The sequence below is a fragment of the Osmia bicornis genome, chromosome 15 (genome assembly GCF_907164935.1).
Source record: "Osmia bicornis bicornis chromosome 15, iOsmBic2.1, whole genome shotgun sequence".
Classification (NCBI taxonomy): domain Eukaryota; kingdom Metazoa; phylum Arthropoda; class Insecta; order Hymenoptera; family Megachilidae; genus Osmia; species Osmia bicornis.
The window spans coordinates 1,475,909-1,500,037 of NC_060230.1; the positions used below are offsets into that span (position 1 = coordinate 1,475,909).

At 51.3% G+C, this 24,129-nt stretch overlaps 1 protein-coding gene across 9 annotated transcripts in view; it reads left to right on the top strand.

Annotated features, from left to right (window-relative positions):
- LOC114872955 (dynein regulatory complex subunit 7) overlaps positions 1-24,129 on the top strand; it is an 80,433-nt gene that overhangs the window by 36,961 nt on the left and 19,343 nt on the right. The window contains exon 1 of one of the 9 annotated variants that reach the window (XM_029180731.2): positions 21,919-22,036. The exons of the other annotated variants lie outside the window; for them this stretch is intronic. The gene's annotated coding sequence lies outside the window, so the exon portion shown is untranslated. Of the gene's footprint in view, positions 1-21,918; positions 22,037-24,129 lie in introns of those variants that run through there. 9 annotated transcript variants of the gene reach the window in all.

Sequence of the window (24,129 nt, forward strand, 5' to 3'; positions counted from 1 at the left end):
GCCCCGTCAAACGTTTACGTGTACAGCCACGGTGTTTTCCTTCGCCTCCGCTCCGAATACGTCCGAACTCGACGTTCAACCGCTCGATGCTCGTCCTATCGCTTCGAGACGCGAGAATCTACGTTCTCTGAACCACGCTGCCCGGTTTGACCGGATATACCCGCTTCGCCTCGATCTCGCCACAGATTTCTTTGTCGCGTTTCTCTCCGTCCTCTCTCGTTATCGCGTTCGCATGGCCGACTTTCGATAAGATTTTTCGTCTTATCGCCGTAGATCCTTGGTCGAGCCGACCCATCGTTAACGAGCTCTAAACAAATTTTCGCGCCGCCTCGGATCCGTATGCGTTTAGTTATCTCTAGCGATATCGAGGCAGACATTCTTGGTCGTAGACGCGAAAGAAAAATCGAAAGCGCGTATTTTTGATTAGCAATTGATAGGCCTTGGCGCAGGATATATCGACGCGCCAGCTCACGCCTGCACCGGCACAAAGAAATCGTCTGCCACGCGGAGTTTCGCCGACAAACGCGGCTCGGTGTGGGTCGCGGGCACGCACGAATTCGCACGCACACCGAACCCCGTGCCGACGTAACCGTCATCGCTTGGCGCACAGTGACTAAGCGGTGCAAAAAATCCCGCGTATTACGGACCACTCGGTTCGAGCAGGGGATACGCGATGATCTAGGGGAGAAGTTCGACGAGGTGTTTGAACGAGCTGGGGGAAAAAACGTGTTTGTCGATATCCTGGATCGTCCGGTCACCGTATCTCGGTTCCTGTCTGTCCTATCGAAAATAACGTTACGAGGAAACCGTTGTACGTGGATTTTCCCTCGAATAGATCAGCATAGCTTGCATCATTCCCTATCGCTCGCAGCTCGAAACGTAATTCGGACGTCAGCGCGCTTTCCATCGACGTTCGAGGCAAGAAAAGGCTCGCGACCCAGCAACGTATTCGCGTTGAAAGAATCCGTTTGGAGAAGTCGGGTGTCGGTCAGCGTCACTGTGCGCGTACACGTCTACTATTAATCTCACGCGGTGATACGTTATACCGACTCTTATCGAATTCGAGCCACCCAGTCCCCTCGTTATACATTCGCGAGTCAGACGCATCGGTATACGGGAGGCGTCGCCGCTCTCGATGATAAATAGGGACGGCGTTCGACTTTTGTATAAATTTTGTCCAACGCTCGAGGTACCTCGAGAGGAAAAGAACTCGTTTCGTAGCTTATCCGTGATACGCGAGAACCTGAAATCTTCCTCGTGAGAACACCTGTAAATCGGGGCGAAGAGGAAGAGGGGAAGGTTCGGAGAGAATCTCGAGATACGCACGGAATTCTCGAGCAATTAGCCTCGTCCACGATTACGCGTCCGGCAACGGACGTCTCGGTTCTCGTTAAGGGAAAACTAGTTCGCGGAACGATCGATGCGATGGCGCTATCGATTTCCAGGCCAAGCTACTCGACGTTTGGCCCCGCGTATCTACCTCTCCGTTGGACCGTATTCTCGTCCACAGCCAGAGATGCCGTCGCGCACCGCAACGTATTCGGTCCGCCGAAAATACGCGACGTTCTTTTCAAACGAGTCTGGCTTCGGATGTTTCAGCGGCGAACCCACCTACCGAACGCTCACGATGCGGCGAGAGGTAGACAAAGAGCGAAGAGACGCGAAGACGTAGGGGGGGAAAAGGAGAAAGAGCGACGGGGAGAAGCATCCTCTTTAGAAGACCCTTAACCCTGCGGGTGACGGTCGAACGGTCGGTCGGTCGGTCGGACGAATGTCAGACAAAAGGGATCGGCCGGGAGCCTGGGAGGAGGATAACAGTGGCGCGAGACGCGAAACGAGGGGACCGTAGGAGGGGCAGAACGGCACGAAGGGGAACGGAGGGGACGCAGGCCTGGCAGCAGGAAGCTCGCGATGCGTGACTCACCGAACCGACCGAATGGCATAGAACCCGCGGGTTCGCGTTCGTTCGCGCGCTATTTCCCTCTCTTTCTCTCTTACCTCGTTCGCCTTCTCTCTTTTTCTCGCCCGTTTCGTCTCGTTTCTCCATCAGGGTTGGCCACTTTTTCTTTCAAACGAAAATATAACAACTAATTGCTCCGAATAAAATGAACAATTTACTCGAAGATGAATATTAGGTATCCTAAATTTTAAAGTGAAATAACAAAAGTTTATTTAGCGTTCTCGAGCCATCCTACCGATTTTCCCTTTCGCTCGGTCACCCTGGTTCTCCCTCGCTGCCACTTCGAGGGAGAAGAAGCCCCCTCGACTGTTCCCCTTTTTCTCCCTCTCTCTGTACCGTTCGTGTCACTGGTCGTTCAGCACGGCTCTGGTTCCTGCCTAGCCCCTAGTCCTCGCGTCGCGCGGAGCCTTTGTCCCCTGCCATCGGCTCGCGTTATTTCACACTCTCTCGCGCACACGCGGTGGACCGCTGTGTGCACGCCCGTGAGAAAGAGAGACGTCGCGCGAACGAACGGACGCATCGCGTCGACCAGCCTCTCGGTACACTCCGCTGCAACGTTTCTCTTTAAGCTAAAGGGGGAAAGCTAGCCTCCCACCATCTGCCCTCCGTCTTGAGTGAGAACCCTGCGAGAAGCTAGGGAGAATCGAACCTAGAACCCTCCAGCCCTAGGCGATCCCGGTACGCGAACGCGTGCACCCAGCCGTGTATGCGCGTCATTACGCTGCGTGCATGCGTACGATCGTAGCGTTAACCAAGCAAAGAATTAGCAAGTCGTGGAACGAAGGAGACTACCGTAAAGTCGAGAGGCTCGTTACGCCTAACGTTGCCTCTGCCTAGTAGGTACACTCTCGGGCAACTGAAAGTAAGGGTATAGGAAAAGATCATCGAGTCGTCCCGTTTGCCTTATTTATCCGTAGTCTTTGTAACCGCGAAGAACAGGAAGGAAGTTTGTCTGTTAGGTAGGTTGTCTCTAGTCACGCCCAGGGCTCTCTCGAGATCAAAAGGAAATCGTAAAGCCTACGTTGCGGCAGAGTGTACGTATCGTAGAGAAGCGAGTATATACGGGTACGGTAGGCGATGGGTCAGGAATGGGTTCGAGGTTAATGCGCTGCCCGGGTCTAATGACCAAGGAGCGACTTTAGGGTAGGCAGGCTGATGCTTCTACCGAATTTGCGGTGGAACGACTCGCTTCGCTTAATTGCTAATTAGTAATTGGTGGTCGGTGGCTCAGGTATATCTATGAAATTTTTATATCGCCCCAAGAGATATTTCGATGCGAGCAAGTCCGATTAATCGATGGCTACTTTTACGTGGTTCGTGTAAAATCGTTAAACCAGGGAACGGAACTGGTACGCCTCTCCGGCCGGAATCGAACAGGAAAATGTCTGCTCGGTACGGTAGCGATGAGAATTGACCGTAACAGGCTTTATTAGAGGCCGACAAATAGATCCAGTCTCAACGTATTAATTGACATTAATTAAGAACGAGAGGACATTAATAGCGCCCAGTTATCTTTATCAACGCGTTTCCGACGCGGCTCCGGTAGCCGCGTTCGAATCCCCCGCTACCTCTCGCACAATAAGATTCCTCTCCGCTGTTTGATTATTTTTTTTCCTCTCATCGTAGTCTCGCGACTAAATTCCGAGCTGGAAGCGTTCAACCTTTGTCGTCTAGCTGAAATTCGTCGGGTGAGGAGCTGTACGTAGAAGCGTCAGGCGTACGGCTAATTCCGTCCAGCGGGAGGTTGACGCGAAATTGAAGCCGTCGAACCGGGCTTCCATCTTCTCTCTCTCTCTCTCTCTCTCTCTCTCTCTCTCTCTCTCTCGCGTACGATCGATCTGCCGCGTTATACGGTATCTTACGAAATCGTCCGAGAATTCGCTAGAATTCTAATCGAGCGTCGATCGTATTCGCGGCCAGCCTCGAGACTCGGGCCGCACAATGGAGGAATAAATTAACGAGGCAGAGACCGGTAGAGCGTGCGGCTCGACCGCGAGAGGCCTCGAAATGGTGCGAGAAACTCGCGTCCTTTCGCGTATAAGGACACCGGGGACTCGCGTTGGCAATACGCGAGCAGGTAAGGCCAAGCGGACCTGACGCGGCGATCTTTCGCGCTTACGAAACACCGCCGCGATACGCGACGATCGGCTTGTACGACGCGTGATGTAATCGCGCGACGCGTGTGCGTTGCCAGCGCGGTTTCTTCTGTCGAAAAGTCGACCTATCACCGCCGGAAGCGAGTAGAAACGTTGAAATCGCCGGATGGATCGCGCGCGCGTGTACGCTTCTATGCCGCAATCTCGCTAGCAGGGCCAAGCATCTTGTTCGTTTGCCAGACAACTCGTTCGCCACCGCTTTTAGGATCGAATTCTGCCGCGAGATCAGCTCCGGCCAAGCGTTCCTACGGCTGATTTAGAACACGGTCACTGCTATGGTGACCGTCTTTAGACGATTTTATGAAAATTCAAGTTCCGTTCCACATCGAATTCACGCGAATGGAGGTTCGCGTTTTAATCGGCGATCAGTCGAATCGGAATTCGGATCGATGAACCCGGCATCGAAAGCGAACAGAGATAATTTTTCGTTCCGAAATGACAGGCTGGTTTCGCGCAACAGGAAACGCGTACTTGTTGCATTCAGCGAACAAAAGACCATTAGCAGGCCGTTTGGAAGCGGGACTTTGGCCGATCGGTGCAGTAGGAGGACCGAGGACGAGTCGCGGGTTGGCGGCGAACCGGTCGCGAAAGAAATCGAGCCTCTCGTGTAGGATGGCCGAGGCCGAACCGCGGCAGAGGTTGGAGATTCGTTCGAGTCACGCGCTCGTAGTCACGCTTCGGAAGTGGCAATCGTATTAATTCGATTCGTCCCCGTTGCGCTATCACGCCGAAATTGCGAGCTCCACCGACGAAGATAAAAGATGTCCAATCACGAACACTTGCGCGACGGTTCGCCCTTCGACGTGACGTCAGAGCGGCGCAGTCGCCGACCGTGATTCGTCACGGTCTAGTTTCCCACCTCGCAGGGCTCTCTTCTGTACACTCTCGTGCAACATTGCCTTCCCTTACTTAGTTCGCGTGAAATATCTCATCGTTCGGTTTATCAATCGATACGTCTTATCTAATAGGACACGGGGGATTCTCCATCTTCCCTCTAAATTAACCCTTAATCGAGAGAAAGCTACGTTGCAACCGAGTTAACTGGACAGATTACACGTATAAAAGCTGTTACGAATTTACGAGTTCGCGTTCTCTACCTCGCGTTTCGTGAGTTTTGGCGCGGATGCAGCGACCACGGACGACGGAGAATGCCTTTCTCCTTTCGGCTCCGCTCACGAAGCTCGTTCGATCGGGACGCGTCCTGATTAACGAAATTAAACCTAACAGACCGGACCGATATTCGAGCGGAATCGAAGATGAGTCTTTCTCTCTTCCCCCGTCCCCCGTCCCCCGTTCCTTTCCACTCTGATCGACGAGTCCAAGCTGGCGCGCATCATTTCCCCCTTTTTTACGTTCGTTCAACGATACCTTTGCGTTTATTAACCCTCGCACCGTATCATCCGGCTAATTCCGACCATTTTTATTCTTTGATCGAACGACCAGCCACGCTTTATCGATGCTCGTTAACCTTTTGCCCGCGGCGAGTTGAACGCGAAACGGGATGACAGTCACGAGACGAAAGGATTTCTATCGAAAGTTAAAAAATTCCCTTTCCTTTCGAAGGGTTGCCGCGGCAATAAGGAAACCGCTGAAATTCGTGGACTGCTGGTTACGAGACGTACGGTGGGCGTTCTCGTTCTCTCGAAGGCAGAAAGGAAACGGTTCGAGGACAGCACGGCACGGCACGCCGCGGCGCGGCGCGCTCTGCCGCCGTCGAAGAAATTTTAATTCGAGCGACCGTGCTCGATAACGCGTATCGAAACTTCTCGTCTCGCGTCGAGTCTTTCCAACGATCCAGCTTGCTGCTGCTGCTGCTGCCTCTACCCTTTCCATCTCTTTCGCTCGTTCCAACGCTCTTCTTCCCCCCTCCCCTCCCTCCCTCCTTGATCCGGCCTTCGTTCCCCTGGTCGTCCTCTTTCCATCGGCAGTTTTTATCGGGCAACGAAGGCACGGTGCTCGCCTCCATTATACCCACATCCATTCTACCGTGGCCCTGCTGGAAAAATCCGGCATCCAGCCTCGTCGACGAATCAACCGTCTCTCTTCCTCTTTCTCTTTTTCCCCCCTGTCTCAACGTTGCTACCTCCTCTCCCGCGGGAACCTCCGTCTCGTCTCTACTACAGAATCTTCTTTCTACCGTCGACCTTTTTCGAACCCTTTTGCCGGAGCGTCCTTTAGCCAGGATACGAGCACGCTATTTCTCGATTTTCACTCTCGACCGACGCGACGTGACGCGGGGCGTCGCGGGGAGTCGCGGCGGTCAGGTCCATCGGAAGAAACGGAAGCCACCGAGTCCGCAGGCTGAAATCAGTACACCGGTTGGGAAATGGGATTTATTGCGGCAACCGGCCAACCGGCTGCTACGCGGACGCCTTTTTTTTTTTCTCCGTCGACCAACAAAATACCGTTCCTCTCGCTCTTTCTTATCTTTATTCTCAGAAATCGATGGGAACAGAGTTTAGGGTCGGTTCCGCGGTATCCGTTCGGATGAAGATACGTACTTATTCAGAGAATCCGTGTGGATCCGCGGGAGAAAACGCGTCTCCTGTTACCGACACCCCGCCGTTAGCTGTGCGGCGTGTCCGTTCGGTTCGCGTCAGGGAACGCGGGACCGGTTTGGTCGTTACTGAAATTTTCAGACCGAATTCGTTCGCTAAGCCAGCGTCTGGCCGGGCTCTCGTGCCGATCGGAAGAAGTACTTATACATACATAGGTATGTACACGGTGGAATCCGTTGGATGTCGCGCGGCGGTGAGCGATAAACTTGTTTCGTCGAGCATCTCGCATTAGGTAATACATAACTGGAATGGCGAGAGCAAGGGTAGAGCGAGATGGTGTACGAGAGGAAGGAGTTGTAAAGCGTGGAGGGGAAACATGGACGAGGACGAAGCGATGGTAATACATAGGCAGGTACGCGTTCATTGTCCCGTGGGTAATAGTGCTTCTTCGTGCATTCAACGTATTCGTAACGAGATAAACAATACCCTCCTCGGATCTGCTACAGCTGTTAAGCGTTACTCGATTAAGGACATTCCCCGCGCGTAAAGTTAGAATCCGTGCAACAGGAACGGTTTCCCGTGGAGGGGAGAAGGATGGACTTATTTATTTATTTATTTATTTATTAACCGACTTTGAAAGAGAATCATCGTAAGAACACGAATGCCAGATAAGATTTACGACATACGAGTAGCATACAAAAATTAATTAATTTGTTTTTTCTATTATCGATCGAGCATCGATCACGGAAGATAAACTGGAAAGCAAGAAAGAATAGCGAGCCAACATCTCGCTAACAGCGATGACCCAGATACGCAATATCTCTGCTGGTTCCGCGTTATTAACGCGCGTCGTCGGCGGATCGAATTTTTCATCGGCGTCGATCAACTCGCGCCGATGCTGCATAAGACGGACAATGAGCGGGAACATTTTTGTCGGTCGTATATAGTTGGGCGCGTTTCGTGGTATTTAGGTTGTTCCGCTTTTCGCTCGTCGAGCGTGGAACGGCTGCTATTATCCGGGATAGCGGCAGCAGCCACGGAATCGATCGATCGATTCCTTCGTGTTCGTTGTCCGAGACTTGCCACGACAGAGGGAAAGAGACAGGCAGAAAGGCACCCTAACGCGCTAATATATCCCCTTGAAATTATTTCGTAATGGCCGTGGTATTAAAAGAACGGCTGAGCCGGGTGCAACGTTTAATTACCAAAATTACCTCTGTTAATGATGAAAATTTTTCGTTAAATAATACGATTGCGTCTCGTACGCAAGGTGCAAGAGGCGCGAAGGTACAAGTTGAGAACACTCGCACGACAATGGAGTAACGCTAGCCAAGATACCGGCCTTCGCAAAACGATCAATCGGTTCCTCCTTCGCGTTCTCGCGTTCTCGCGTGGCTCGACGAAGAAAATAGTACTGGTTGCAGAAGCGGGAGAAAGAGGAGGAGAGAAAGAGGGAGAGAGAAAGAGAGAGGCGCGTTCTAGCGCCGCGATATATCCGCTCGATTTACTTTCTCGACTCCCTTCCTGTCCTTCCCTTACCGCTTTCTCGCTGCACAAAAGCCGGGGGGGAACAAAAAAAGACTCGCTCGTCCGTGCGAGTCGCGCGAATATGCACCGCGAGCGCAATTATACGACGAACACGGCCGTAAAATGCGCGTAGTAGGCGACGACGAACGAACGAGCGAACGAGTAAAGGGGAACGGACCGGGGAAGTCTCGGAAAGAAAGAAAAAAAAATACGCAGCTGACGTTCACCTTCTTCCCCATTTTATTGTTCTACCCTTTCCTTCCTTCCTTTCTTTCTTACCTTCGCGTGGTTTTACAACGCGCACCGCTTTTTATCCACCCTAATCTCACCTTTTTCTCTCGGCAGACCGACGCACGGAATTATTTAAAGATCGACGCGACACGGGCTGTGTACGCTTCGAGTGGCTGTCACGGTAGCGTCGCGACGGCCACGGAAATTTGCGGTCTCCTCGCGAGACGATCGCCCCGCCGAGGAGGAGGAGATCGGGGAAGGGAGAGGACGGAAGTAAAACGCGATCGCTCGGTGAATATTAAAAGTCGGGGACGCGGACGGTGCGGTGTTGCGAACGTCGGCCATCGCCGACCATCAGCCACGATCGACGTCGCTCGACTTTCCCTTATAAACCATTTACGCGACAGGGCCGACCAGGCGGTGCGCCGTTCGTAATTACGTAACGAACGCACCCCAAGACACCGGTAAATTACTGGGAACGCGGGGCGGTGTGGGGGGGAAAAGGAAAAATAAGAAAAGCGAGGGAAGGACACGCGCCACCCTCCGACAACGGGAAGCCCCTACCGTTGCCCTCCACCCTCTCTGTCTTTCCGTTCGCGAAATTTGTCCGTTTGCAGCGCGACCGAATTTAGGGTGGTACACGACGGACTAATAACAAAGGGGCTGCACGGGAGAAAGGGGAGCGTTCACGGTGCAGAGGACTCGGCCAGAGGGCCGTGTGACAACGAGGGACAAAGGCGGAAACATTCGAGACTGCCCTCTCTTTTTCTCTATCCCTTGCTCGCTGTCCCCTTAGTCGCCGACGCGGCGCGTCGCTCTTTCGCTTCGCGTCAAGAGAGAAACTCGCGTCAGGGAAGAAAGAAGAACGAAGCGGAACGAGGCGATAGAGAAAGGCGAAGACGATGGAACGGGGAGCGAGAGAAAGGCCAGGCGGAAGGTAGAAGGAGGAGGAGAAGGTGGACGACGAGGGAAGGCGGTGACCCGCGGTGCCTGTCTGCCGCGCTGGCCGCGTTTCAGACCCGCAGAGTTCTCTAGCGTGCCGCGTTGTAGCCGTTGCTCTCCTCTCTCTCTCTTTCTCTCCTATACACACTCTTGCCCTCTGTCCGTTGGTAGTACACGGCGTGGCGTGTGTGTCGTAGGGTGGCACAGAGAGCGGTGGCCGTCGTGGGTCGTGCGGGAGCGCGACTCGGCGATGTGGCGCGGTGGCGGTGGCCAGAGAGAGCGAACGCGAGAGGCATCGCGAACCGAAGAGGTTCGTCGCGGAGAGAAGCGGCGAAGAGCGAGAGAGGTGAGGAGGGAACCGTCGACGGCGATCGGGGGAGAAGCGCACGCCGTAGTTAGGCGAAGGGAACAGGGGGGGCGCGAGAGGGGGAGGTTGTCGGTGGGTGCGAGGGAGAAGCACTATGGTGAAGCAGTGCGACGGCAACGACGGCACCGGAGGAGGAAGAGGAGGAGGTGGTGGATGAGGACGAGGAGAAAGAGGAGGAGGGTGAGCCGCAGCAGCGGGCGACTGCGGATCTGCGAGTAGAGACCGAGCGAGGAGTGGCGCGGAGCGAAGCGGAGAAGCGAAGAGGAAAGGGGGGAGACGTAGCAGGGAGGACGGAGGTAATTTGAGCGTCACACGCCGAGCGAGCGGCAACGAACGAACGCCAGGCAACGTCTATGTGCTACATAAAGAGGGTCCCCCTATCCTCCCCCTTATGTATCCAACCCATCGCGAACCTACGATGCGACGCGACCCATGTACAACGCGTCCCAAAAGTCCCGTGTTGCCTGCCTGCTGCCTGCTGCTGCCTGCTTCTGCCTGCCTTTGCCTGTCTGCCTGCCTGCCTTGCCTGCCTTGCCTGGCTAGCTGCCTGCCTGCCTGCCTGCTGCCTGGCTGCCTGGTAGCTTGCCCCGCGCTTCGTAATCGTGTCCCAGAGAGAACCGCGTACCGTGCTCGGATATATAGCGTATATGAGAGACCACGGGCTCTGGGCAAGCACTAGCTGGGAAATGGCTTTAACCCGGGTTATCGAGGGACGACGAAACGAGGAAATGAAGGAAGGAAGGAAGGATGAAGGAAGGAAAGGCAGGACTGTGAAATTTTTCAGTAGTCGAGCACACGGTTACCGGCAAACGACCGCGTGGGTGTGGTTTTTGGCGGCAAAGCTTGCTCGGGGGGGGGGGGGGACAAGGAAGATTCGCCGGCCGTTTATACCAGCGCTACGGCTACCACTCGCTCGCAGATGCATTCGTTACCGCCGTGTGCACCTTGGCTACTGTATTTTAGATGACTACTCGTTCGAACGAGCCTTCCGTTCGTCTTACGTTCTCGTCCCCCTGCCTTTCGTCCATCTCTGGACAGATTTTTTCAAAATTCGATCGATATCGATCTATCGATCCGGCGACCCGACTCCCTCGTCCACCGCCGCGACCACGATCGATCGTCCTATTTTTGCCAGCGGACACTCGAGGCACTCGGCGAAGCAATTCTCACGGTTCGATCGCGAGTCGTCGTTCAAAATTTCCACGGGGCTATTTCGGGTCACGGTATCTCGACGATTTCTGCTCGACGGAGGGCAACGACGATCTTGGTAAGGGATTTGCTCGCTCGTTAGAAACTCGCGGAAATCCCGTGTCCAAAGTTCCATCTGTCCCTGCTATGGCGGAACGACGCTTCGTTCAGGGAAAAATATAAAAACGTATCAGGTGTTTGCCGCGAAACGTTTAAACTTTTTAATGCTCTTCCGATGAAGCGGTGACTCCGAGTTGAAACGTGATTTATGATCAAAGTTGGAGAATGATAATTTGTTTACCGAGCAAACTCGCGGAAGGGTTCCTCGACGTCCACCCTCCCTCCCGTCCTCTTTCACTCTCTCTTTCTCCCACCCCTTATATCTATACGTATCTTCGTTTCTCGTTCTTCCTTCGAGTCGACGCGTACACCAACTTTCCGAGGCTTGATCGCGTGGCTCGTACTTCGCACCTGTTATTGTTATAAAACTCGAGCGGCCATCGTTTCCGTTGTGCGCGTGCAATCACGTTCCCTGAAGTTCCTCGCTATCGCCAGTCACGCGCAATTAATTTCAAACCGTTCCCATCGATCTTATCCCAATTAGTCTGCTTTTCGTACGCGTTTGTAGATGCATCTTGTACGCGCGATTACTGCCCACCGACTCGACCAACCCGACGTTAATTAATCGCGTCTTCTTCGTCGTTATACATTCGAGTGTTCACCGTTCGTTTCTTCTCTTTATAGATCCACCATTTTCTTGTAATCGTTCGAATACAACCGGTAATCGTATCGATAAGTTGGATCGAAATTCTTGACTAATATCTTCTTGACCGAAACGAATATTTAGCGATACACCGTGTACGTGGGTCGGCAGAGTACCGGGAGCCAAAATAATTAATCATCGACGGCGATCGATCGGCGATCGCGAATGCAAATCCTCCGGTCACCCGTAAAACCTTCAACCCCGTTTACATGCTCGCTCTTATCGTGTAATACTCTGGTAACGTTTGATATCCATCGTACCAGGCAAAAAATTAGGATTACAATGATTTTAATTAGACATAATGTAACCCCCGTATGGGGGACCATGGAGAGTGTCCCAATTTAAATTCAACGTTAATCGTATCTTGTTTACAACCAGTCATGACCATTACTTTCTTAACACACCCTGTATATCGAACGTCGGTATTGGGGCGGAACGAACAGGGTGTACACCGTCTCCGTGTGTGTATCTGTATTTCTACACGGCCACGTAGATGTGTGTACGTGTAAATGGGTGGGTGGTAATCGTGGTTCACGATGGCGACACGATATACACCGCGTTCCAAAAGGCTTCCTGTCATGTTCCAAGGTGGATGTAGTGGTGGTGCGCGCGCGTTTGTGTGGGTTACGCGATAAAGAATCGCGAGTACCGTTCGATGGGGAACGAGCATTAACGAAATTGTTGCGGCGTCGCCCTCTAACCACCCTCCACACCCTCCTATTCTCACCCCTACTCCACGTATGTGGCATTCCTGAAGTCCTTGCCGCGATATCGTCGAAGGGTTGATGAAATTGGTACGTTGATTAAATTGTTGCTTCCAGCTGTCGTGGCTAGGCGACGAAAAAGCTCGAGAATCTGTATTCGCTTGTCGCAACGAACGTTTCGCTGGATAACGATTCTATTAGAATCTATGAGATTATTAATCTTGCCGGGAGGGGCGAGAGTCTGGCTCGTTCGTTGCAATTAAACAACGTTGAAAAATAGTAATTTTCAAACGTTAATAGTCTGTTAAATAACATTGTTGAGAATTTGAAATGCGAGTTTGGAACAGGTTATACGAGGATCTTTATTAAAGTCGGCCCGTTCGCTAAAGGGGATGGAAGATTTAAACCTTTCCCGGCGAACAGCCACTGTAGCGATTCTATGGCCGCGTTTATATCATTCTATGCGCCCTCAACAAGTGGAACTTCAAAAAGAAGTTACAGTTAAACTACTAAAGCCCTCGACGGCACGAGTGTGCTACTCGCAGCCCCGTGAAAGTTTTTGATCGTATTGTGCTCGAGCCAAAGAGCAAAACGGCTCGTTCCGAAAAAGATAAACGTCCCTCGATTGTTTACGACCCCCTTTTTCATTCTTTCTTCCTCGCGGTTCTGGCTGCGGTAAATCGTCCACTCTGCCGTTTCCTGATTATCACACGATTAATTTTCAATTCATTAAAATTATTCGTAATCAACGAAGAGCAAGAAGTTGCGCGTGAAAAGTTGAGGCCTCGAATGCCGGTAAAATGACACAAACGCGACGCGTTTATTCGAAGAGGATCAATCGTCCAGATAATCCGGTATCCTTGGAAACTTCCGCTGAAGTTTCCGCAAATTCGAAGCGTAGCAGTCGGGAGAAAGAGAGACACGGAGATGGAGCTCATGAATGAAGGCAAGTTTGCAGCGAAACAACGTGTATCCATGGATCCGTTTCTTAGCGCGACAACGAGAACAGCCTGCGGCCGTTCGGAAACTTTCAACAACCAAAGTTGCGGTAACAGCTTTGCGAGCGTACACGCGTTCCGAAAACAGGGAAAAATTGAAAGGTTCGACGAATTATTTATTGAAAGTTTGAGGGTCGAGATCGTACGGATTAATTGGCTATGTCGCGATAAGATGGAGAGAAAATGAAGAAAATGAAACGAGGTTGGCCGTGTAAATTTCCTGGCGGACGAATTTCTTGGACGAATCTCCGGTCGAGGCAAAGTTCGCGTGACGAGGGAGACGTCGAGAGGAGGGAGGTAGAAGAGGATCCCGACTACGGCGTGGTCGTGGTCGTCGTCGTGGACGCGGTGTAAGGATCGTCGGTATTCGTGGCGCGGCACACAAAGAGGATAGAAGGTTGATGGAAAGGTCGAGCGAGGGGGACGGAGGATGGGAGGTGGCCGAGGCGTAGGGTGGCGCGATTAATTCGCAGAACGACAAAGGATATTCCCGCGGCCTGGCCCGGTATAAGCCCACCCTCGGTTCTCGCCAGCATCTCTCGCATCTCCGCTCCGCGCTGTGTCCGCGGCATTAGGCGTCGATCTAGCGAGATACGGAGATCGAGGCAGCGGTGCGCCTCTGGCTTCGTCGATGCCAGGCACGTCTGCCTTTTGGGGCGCTCCTCCTCTTATATACATCCACACCGCGTACATATAGCCCGCGTGTACATATGTACATCTGGCCGAGAGCGGTGTACATACTTGCAGGTCTGGTCGGTTCTGCCGCGTGCACCCTCCCGATCGTTCGCCCCCAGTTCTCTCTCTCTCTCTCTCCTCCGCACCACCACTCTCTCTCGTACGACCACGCGCGAACGAACGCGTCTACGCGGCGCAACACACATAGCAGGAGGAAAGGGGTCGCGCGTGTGTCCGCCGCCGCCGCCGCCGCCGCGTACACCTATATAGATTCACCGGGATCGGTACATAAACGCGTACACGCGAGAACGTTTATGTACGGTCGGACGTGGCGCGCGGGCTACCTAAACGTACACCCGAGGCCAGTATATAACGTAGGTGTATGTAGCGGCGAGCAACTGTGCCGCGGCTCGGTCCGGTATGTTATATAGGGGGACAGAGAGAGCGTGTAGGAGTGAGAGAGAGGTAGAATCGAGATCGAGCGGCATGGCAGGGCGCGGTGCCATGCGGCTTTATGTACGTGGAACACAGGACGGTCGGTCGGTCGGTCGGTCGCTTGGTCGCTTGGTCGGTCGGTTGTCCGTACCTCCGTACGTCCGTACGTCCATCCGTCCGTTGGTTCGCGTCGTGTACATAGCGTTGGCCCCATGTATCAGGGTGGTAGGACCGCGAAGCTGCCCACCCTTCCTTCTCTATCTCAAACTAGTCTCTCTCCCTCTCCCTCTCTGTTCGTCTCGGTCGGTCGCGCTCTCGCGTGTGAGCGAGCACGCTACGGCTTCCGCGAACCGGGGTCACTTATGTATATAGGACCGACCCGACTCCACGGCTCTCTGCTACTCGCCTCGCGAACTCGCCTGCAGACCAGATCCATAGTTAATTACCGGCCTAATCTCTATTCGCGATTGCCCGAAACCGCTCGTAAATCCCTATCGGTGTGTGTGCGTGCGAAGCGCCACCGCGCATTTCCCTCTCCCTCTTGCTCTCGATCTTTCCTCTTCTCCTTCTCCTTCTTCTTCTTCGCCTCTTTCGTTCTTCTATCTCTCTTTTATCCGTAGCGTTTTACTCGCTTCTGCCGTTAACCGTCTTCCTCGTTCTTCGTGACCGTGCTCGTACCGCGACACGCGTAAAGATAGCACGTCCGAATGCATCTGGGTCTGACCAGTCTGGCGTGTTCGTGAGATGGCAAAAGAGAATGAACAAGAGAGAGAGAGAGAGAGAGAGAGAGAGAGAGAGAAGGATGATGAGGTGGTCAGACGTGGGGTGGGGTGGTACGAGGGGGACACTGTCGAGCGTGCAAAGCAATGGGGAGAGTACGTATATACCGCAGGATCGATCCCCACGATCGATCGCAGCGATATATACCGTTAAGAGGGAATCGGCGAGATCGGCGTGTTCCGGGCTCGACCCGCCGCTTCCGGTCACGAGGAGAGAACCACGCTCATCGAGGAAGCGACCGCTAGCTGTCTCTGTCTTTCCCTCTTCCGTTTCGCTCGGTCGTCTCGCTGGCTGGCTGGCTGGCTGGCTGGCTGACTGGTTGGCTAGCGAGCGAGCGAGCTTCGAGGTTTCGTTCCTTTCGTGCTCGACGATCGTGCGGCTAACTGAAACGAAAACGAAGTAACGAGCATCGCCGGGATAGGTGGCTTCGTTTCAGCCGTTTCACGGAAACCACCGCGTCGCAGCTGCGCCTTCCAGGCCCAGGGATCCGTTCCTCCTAGAAATTCGCTCCGCACCATCGTTCGTTCAAGCGTTCGCGGCCACGGATTACGAGAATACCGACCGATCGTTCTTTCGTTCCCTCGTATATGCGACGCGACGCGACGCGACCATCAGCTACGTTCCCGTTCGATCGATTATCGAACGCCTTCCACGTTCTTTCCTCTCGCATCGGCGGCTTTCGAACCAGTCGGGGCAACTCTCTCTCTTTATCTCTCTCTCTCTCTCTGCTTACCACCTTTCGTGTTTTCCGTAGAAATTCCTTGCTCGAATATTTTTCACGCGATTTATAATTTTACTTTGACGATGATATTTCCCTTTTAACCGAGGGCCGTTACAGAGATGCTGAAACCATATACCATCGATTTTGAACGTTTAAAGCACCGTATCGTCGTTCGAATGCTCGTTAAAATCGGTAATTTACCCACCACGGGGTCTCTGCTCGTTAGCTTCTCTTTATAAGAGCGTTTCTGCGCTTGGCTGATACGCTTGCTCGCTAAAACGAAGCACTTCCTAACAGGCAGCTCTTGGTTGCTTCGTCTCGAACCACACCGGATCGTCGTCGAACTATTCTCAGGGCTGGACCAGCCTTTTCGGTGGCTCGAACCAACTTCCGGACGTAGTAACGACCGTTCCTCCTCCTTTTCCTCCCTACGCGCTCGTTAAACAACCGGCGTGTCTTTAATTAAAAATCCAGCTACCGAGAGCTGCGATGAATCGCGCTCGCGTCCGCGGAACTTGCCTCCGATCGATCTTTTTCCTTTTTTTTTTCCAATCGATTAAGCTCGAGCTGGATCGGTTCGGCCCGAGGGGCTAGGCGGCCATTGGTCGCAAGCAAGACCGCCCGTGGAATCGATCCTTGGCTGACCCTTCTCGAAACAGGGTCACGCGAGGGATATTTCGAAATCGAGGCGCTGCTAGGAAGCATCTCAATTCCGCGAAGCCCTCCGCCCTCGAATTTTCTCGAGCTCCCTGAGCTACCGATACTGTCCGCCGCACAAATTCTGGCGACACCGGCTTGCGTTTCTACCTTCTTCTTCGTCAACTTGCGCAGTTGAGGTTGACATGCACCATAAAAGGGTTCATCCCGATTCAAATGGACTTCATCCGATGAAAAGTGAAATCGAATAGACAACCATCCGACCCTATCGCCATTAGTATCGCGATTCATTAATCTGTCTTCGAGCGATCTCCTTATTCGCGTAGAGATGCTTACGTAGACAACTGGTTTACACCGCGACGATAAATCTAAAAGAAGGAAAATGAAAGGAATATCAAGGTCCAGGCGAATGGTCGATTCTAAACGTTTTATAGAATGTACGGGATATCGATTCATCTGAGGCATCGGTCCAGTTGCGCAGCCCGTTCCACGAAGCGGATACCGTGGTTCCGCGCGACGTATTTGTCAAAGGAAGAGGCTAGCTAAGCATCGCTCGCTCTGCCGCGGCGGTTTTTGCACGCGGCCAACCGCCATACCGCGCTTCGCGAACCCGCTCGAGGTGTGGCCGACTTCTTTTCCTTTCGAGCCGAGTCGAGGTTCGTCGCCGTTGACGATCCAGCGTGAAGATACCGAAGTCAGGCCACGGTTCGCGTATTCTTCTCCTCTTTTTCTTCTTCGTTCTTCCACGGCTCTTCTCGCTATAGTCTAGCAGGCTCAACTGGAATACGAGTGCGAACGAGCCTTTAGGCGTCTCATCTCGATTCGCGATGGATCCGCTTCGAAACGAACCGGACGAAGCATCCTAGACCGGTGATCCTTGACGAACGAACGAACGAACGAACGAAACGAATAGCTCGCACCGTTAGCCTCCGTTCTAATCGCACGCGGCTGACGCACGCGGAACTAATGCGCCCCGATGTACGCGGACTTCGTAACAGGACGTAGCGGGCTAATGAAGTATGCCGAGGAAGAAACGAGCCGACCAAAGCGGACCGAAAGGATACCATCGTGCGTAATGAGCGGATCACACCACGATCATTTCGGAGAAAGTGGCAGCGGTATACCGTTCGTTCGTTCGCTTGGAAATCGCCTCGAAAAAGGGCTAATAACTTCGACTCTTGCACGCTTCTTTGCTCCCAGCGTCGAAACGAAACTGGTTCGCGGTTTTCGGTAGAAAGTAATCGCCGCATAACGATGCCACGAAAGTCGTTTTGCGACTGATATCTTGGGGGGAGAGAAAGGCGAAGCACGTTGCTTCGTTACCCACCCGTTAATAATCGTTAAATAAATAAATAATTATATTGAAAGAAACGGTGGAAAAACGATGTATAAGGATGGTCTCGGTGATTTTTCAAACAGAGAATTGCTTCACGCGATTTCCTGCTGGATCGCGTTGGCCAAGAATGGTTCGAGCGATTCTCACGATCGCCGCGCGAACCTCGGTCAAGATAATCGCGGATATTTCGTGGCTCTCGTTTCAGCTCGTCGATCCTCGGCCGGGTTGGCAGCTGGCAACGATCGATTCCGACGATCACGTGGACATTTTGTCCACGGGGAAACGCGTGTAACGGCGCACACAGACGGTCGGCCATTATAGACGACACGTATAAGACACGATCGTGCTGCGGTAGGGTCATGCCTAATAAACTAGTAGCCGGCAGTTACTGGCATACGTCATTGTGCAGTTGCCCAGTTTCCACGACGATTTCGAACAGCCGGCCCTGCCGGAAATACAGCCGAATAAAGCCGATACCGTTCGTCGATCGTTCCGAAATTACTGCTGAAATTCGATTGATCGTCTTTACTAATTTCGTTCCATAAATGCTTTCCTTAAAAAAAATTTTAATAAAATGACAAAGGATTATCAAAAACCCTAAGAAAAGTGTTAATCCTTATCGGACACTAGTATACATGATTCTTACTAGATAGTTTCGACACGATACGTCTTGTCACTTCACACTTTTGTCGCATCAGAGGTGACTTACGACCGTTAAGGATTAAACCCATCCCCCGTAAACGGATCGACAACAGCGATTCGTCAATTTTTTTTCCACCAAGGGAATCGTATCGTAGACTGATTTACAGATTTGCCCCTCGCCACTTGTTTTACAGCTCGTCCCAATTCCTCGAGGAATTCGGCCCCGGCAAGTTCAAGAACTCGATTCCCGAGCCGCAGTTACCCCCCTGCCCCTTGTAACTCGGCGTCAACTGAGAAAGTCCAATTGAATCTGCAACCTTTCAATAAGTTTGACCCTCGTCGCGTCGTCGATCCGTTTTTACGGTGAACAGAGTCGCGATTTCACGGTTCGCGATCAGCCAGGGTAACGTAACACGACTCGCCGAGTTAGATTTTGCTTAGGAAAGATGGCGATTCGGATGGTTCACGAATACCTGCGAAGGTTATTCGGAAGGCCTTGGCGACGAAACGCAAGCGGGTCGGATTTTGAACTTGGCTCGACTCGATTCGTTCCACGGCACGTGTTTCGCAAGAAGTTCCCGCGCCTCGTGGAATTTCATCGAGCCACCATCCTCGTCGTCGTCGCGGACCGTGTTCTCTCGTGACGAGGTTGCGAAACAGGAAGCTTGAATTTCGATAATCTTCACGCTCGCTACCTCGGTCTCTCTTTATTCCGCTACCTTTTTTTTCTCCTCCTCTCTCGTCGTGTTTCGCACGACGAGCGGCGTGGTTCGGTGAAAATGGATCTCGCGTCGTCGTTGCCGCCGCCGCCACCGCGACCGAACCTGTCGAACCACACGGCTCCCTTTCACCTCGCGGAATTCAATTTTGATCGGACCCCGAATTCGCGTGAATTTTTTTTCTTTTCCATCGCATCGCGTCGAGGAATTTTCTGATTCGGCAAGAAAGTGGGAAAAAAAGGTGAATCCTTTGGTACGTTTGAAAGAGACGCAAAATCTCAGCCATCTTGATACGCGTTCGAAGGTTCTTTAGGAAAAACGACGGTCGCTTAATAACGCGATATAGCAGGGCGGCGGTAAAATCAGCGGGAAGGCGGTTATCGCGCGCAAGAAACGAGGGTACTCGAAGCTGCTTTGCATAGGTATGTCGTCCCGCGACTAGGATTCGTAAGACGCATAAATTTCGCGGCGACGCTCACGAGATCCGAGGATTCACGAGCGAGCACGCCGGAATTTTCATTAAGGCTGATTTCATTTCGACGCGAGTCTCGTGTCGGCGCGTTCGCGACTCGCGTTTCTCGAAAGATCAAAGCCTTAACGTTTAAATCGTCCTCGGTCGATCGTTATTTAAACCTTTAGTCGAATCGTTCGAACCGTACATACGAGAAATAAATCTTCGTCTAGACGATTACCGTTTAACCAGCAGGTTTGCCCCTTCTTTCTTCACGGATCGTGTCGCGTCGGAAGTCACGTCGCGGATACCAGAACCCGTTGCCAGCCGTCTATGTGCCGAACGCAAACATTCTATTTCGATACGACGAAATCTCGTTCGATTCGCGGGATAAGCCGTTCCAATTTCGGATACCGCCTCGACGCTGTCACCGCGGGATCTCTATCGATCTGTCCGATCGAAAATTTATTCCCCTTCTTTTTATAAAAAATCAACGGTGCAAACACCGAGGTCGACGAGGAAGTAATGAAAATATTCGCGATGAAATATTTTCTTCGAGTACAAATGCAATCGAGTATAGTCTTAGCGGAAACACCTTGAAAGCCCGTTAGAGGTCGGGTGAGATTAAGGAATCCAGGGATTAGAAGAACGCCGATGCTTAATCGATTCGATGGTGTAGACGGTGGCCGTGACGAATGAAAGAGTGGGCTCGCGCAACGGTGAACGAGTTCGAATGCACGAGTTGTTACACCGACTGTTATGCAAATCAACCGAATGACAGCCGTGCGAAGAAACGAGCGTCCGATTGTTTGGAGCGTGAGGAGAAAACGATTCGACTCGGCTGGAGCGAGACGGAGTGAAATTAACGATTACAATTATCGGTGTTTTCATCTTGAGAAAGATTCAGATTTTTCAATATCATTCATCCGTTATGCAACGCATTGTTTGTTCAATGTACCTATAAATAGTCGAGGTTCGAGTGTATAGTAAACGGAATGTTTTCGAAATGGCGGAATACGCCAGGCGACGAACACGCGTGTCCACGGCCTCAAAAGCCAGAAATCTTGAATTCCGTATCAACAGTCGCGCCATGGTGGCCAGGATCCCCGCGAGTACCGCGCCACTTTCCAGCAATTATCGAGGCAACGGAGCCTCTCTCGGCGTGGATCCCACACCGGCTTCAATTTGTAGGCTGGCATTAATTCAATTGCCCCGGCGACAGTTACCAAGGTGGTATACGTGTGGGCGTTTTATCGCCTCGACGGTTATACGCGTCCGACGCTCTCCTCTTTCCCTCTCCCTCACCCGCGTACGCTTCGTCTCTCTTTCGCCGTGGACGAGTCTACACGATAGCCGTTCCGCGTTCCAAGCTGCCAGCCACTCTCTGGCTTCAACGGGAAAACGAAAAATCGTCGAACGTTCGTTCGATTTTGTCTGGGTCGCACTCTTGAAAAAGAACCGCGAGCCAACGAGCATTTTTTTAAAACGCAAAGCACGAATCCAGAAGCGGCGTCGATTGATCGTGTCGCACGTTTAGCGAGCTACGAAATCAGGAGAAAGCGGAAGTTGACGAATGAGAGATGGAAACTTTGAATACGACCTTTAAATAAAGTTCCGAGTAACAGATATCTTTATTCTCCTCCGTTCGCGAGTTACTTTTGCTTTCTTGTAACCTTAAAAGTTTCTTCGAAGGCCACTGAATATGGATTCAGTTTTCATTGTTTGTCTTCTAACCTTTAAGACCGCTCTATATATTTCATTTTACTTTCAATTTCTTTATTATTCGTTTCAAATACTACGCGAATCGTCACGATCGGTCACGTGATTATTTCGACCAATCGCGTGATCACGATTTGTACGCCATTTTTATTTTTCCGCGTGACGTCAAGCTGGTATCGTCAGTATTGTTTACAAGATGGCGGTGATCAATCGTGCTCGCGTTTCGAAAAGTTTCCTTTTCGAAAATAATCCTTTGTGTATCGTGCGAGTTGAGTTCGGGATATTGTGAAACGACAGGTAAAGGCAAGAAGTTTCGTATTTATCGTGGAAAACGAGCATCTAAACGACATCAAAGAGTAGCTACGGCATATTTGTTTAGAAAGCCGAGGATAACAAGAGAAACGTCGTTGGCCGGTTACTATCGATGTTAAACTTCAAAGCTGCCGGACGTTGACGTCATCGAGGATTTGTCGTAGGGACAAAGCGAAGGGTTCGAGAAAGTGTAACAGACTGCCACTCTGATACGCAATTACTGTTTCCCTGTTTCGTCGTTGTTTCAGTCGACCGGTAAGTTCGTAACAAAATTCAATATCCTATCGAGTATTTTATTTCGATAAACGGTGCGTTTCGCGTGGTCGCCGTAAGTTTCGACTTAACTAACCTAAAAATGTTTACTCAAAACGTTACGGCAGAAAACATTTTAACGCGCCGAGTTTTATTGACAATGGCTACCAATTAGACTTCCACTTGCCTCGCTTTCCATTCATTGTCCCGCGCGAAGTAACAAGTGAAAAGGAAAACAAACACAGAAGGATGGGGGGAAAAAGGAAGGAATAATAAACCGAGCGACAGTCGATAAAGAGAATAGAACGATAAGGACCTGTCGAGTATCATCCCGGTACAGTAGGCAACGGAGGAGTCGTGTATTAAATGCCGGCAAAAAGAGGCGTACGACTAGAGAAATATATCTTTCTGCCCTGTCAGGATACATTTGTCACGTTTGTCCGCTATTTTATCCCATTATTGCTTCCCTCTCGGTTACTCCCGTTACCGGAGAGAAGGATTTAAAGCTAACACACTCCGGTAAACAAGATAAAATTTTACTCTCACTTTCATAACCGGCAATTTCACGGTAACGCGTAGGGTGTAGAGGGTGCGATGATTGTTTGTACGATTTGTTAAATGAAAAAGCATCGGAACGAATTGATAAATAAATAAATTTTTAAAAAAACCAAAGGGTAGAAAGATCTCTGGTCGTGGTAGTTCAGTCGTGCGGAATATTACGACTCTGTGACGTCTGTTAGGACAGTTCCGCTTTAAAAAGAATACTTTAAAAGCCGGAGGGTTTATAACGGGCCGGGGTATATAACACGGCGTATAGTATAGGGAAGGAAGAACTACATATAGAGGTGTAACGAGCAGAACTCAACTCACGAACTCACTCCCAGTTTTTAGTGGCAACTTGTTGCTCTATGCCCATTCATACGGCTCTAACTCCCATTACGTCACGTCACATCAACTTATAATAATGGTAATAGCGGGACCGTCTGCGAAACCCGAATTCGAAACACGATTATTCCTGTCCACGAGCTTGGCTAAACGTTTTCCCTCCTACGGTAAATTAACCTTCATACTTTTTCGCACATCGTACGTTCAGCATGCCATTGTTCCCAGTGGATATCTATACGAATATAAAGAGTCTCGCATTTTCATATTTATTTTTTTTTTTTTGTCATTTTTTCATTATCGCTTCTAAATTTTATAGCAAAGTTAAATTAAAGATTATTTTTGGGTTAGATTAAGTAACTCCGAAATCGAGCCTTACGTAACAATGTTACCACCCCGAGTACTAATTCCGAAATGGCATCGAAATTTAGGACTAAGTCGATCGAAATTCGATTCAGAAAGCAATTTTCGATCACGGTACGTCGCGACGCGATATATTTCCCGTGAATCCAATTACATGGTGCATGTGGACGCCGTCGGTAAATTTACGTAACGTTACATTTTTCATCAATTTGTTGGTAGGACCGTTACGATACGCGCATAAACCGACGCGTAATCGTTCTCCCTTGACTTCACACTTGACGTGGCGCCCGTTCATGAATACACGATGGTGGCCGCGGTTTCGCGTAACCATAACCTCCGTATATTAAAAGCGGCGCAATATTTATACCGTGTTGTGAATCACGGTGATATATTCGACACGCTTCGAATTCTCGTCTAGATTTTTCGTAAAAATGTTCCCTATTTTCTTACACATCCCCGAAATTCTACGACCTCGCAGACTTTAAAGAACATCCCCTGCTGTTTCCAAGCCTTTCCTGACTTTTACGACCCGAAAATCCCGTCGTTCCGTCCTGCTCTGTTTCCAAAAAATTCCTCCGCTTCGCGCGGGCGAATGTAAATTGCCCCGCGGCTAGCTGGAAAAGTTGAGAAAGTTGATTATCAAGCAGAAGGTGTTGGAAATTTCAACCCCTTGACGAAACGGCGCATCGCTTTACGAGCGTTTTGTTTACCATCGGTGGTTGCTGCCGAAATTTATAGGCAGGATCAAAGGCTTTACCTGTTCGAGGCCACTTGGCCTGACACGAATCATGGAAAAATGACCCTCACCTGTGTGTCGCCCCGCCACGTGCTCACCTTTTCTCCAATACACA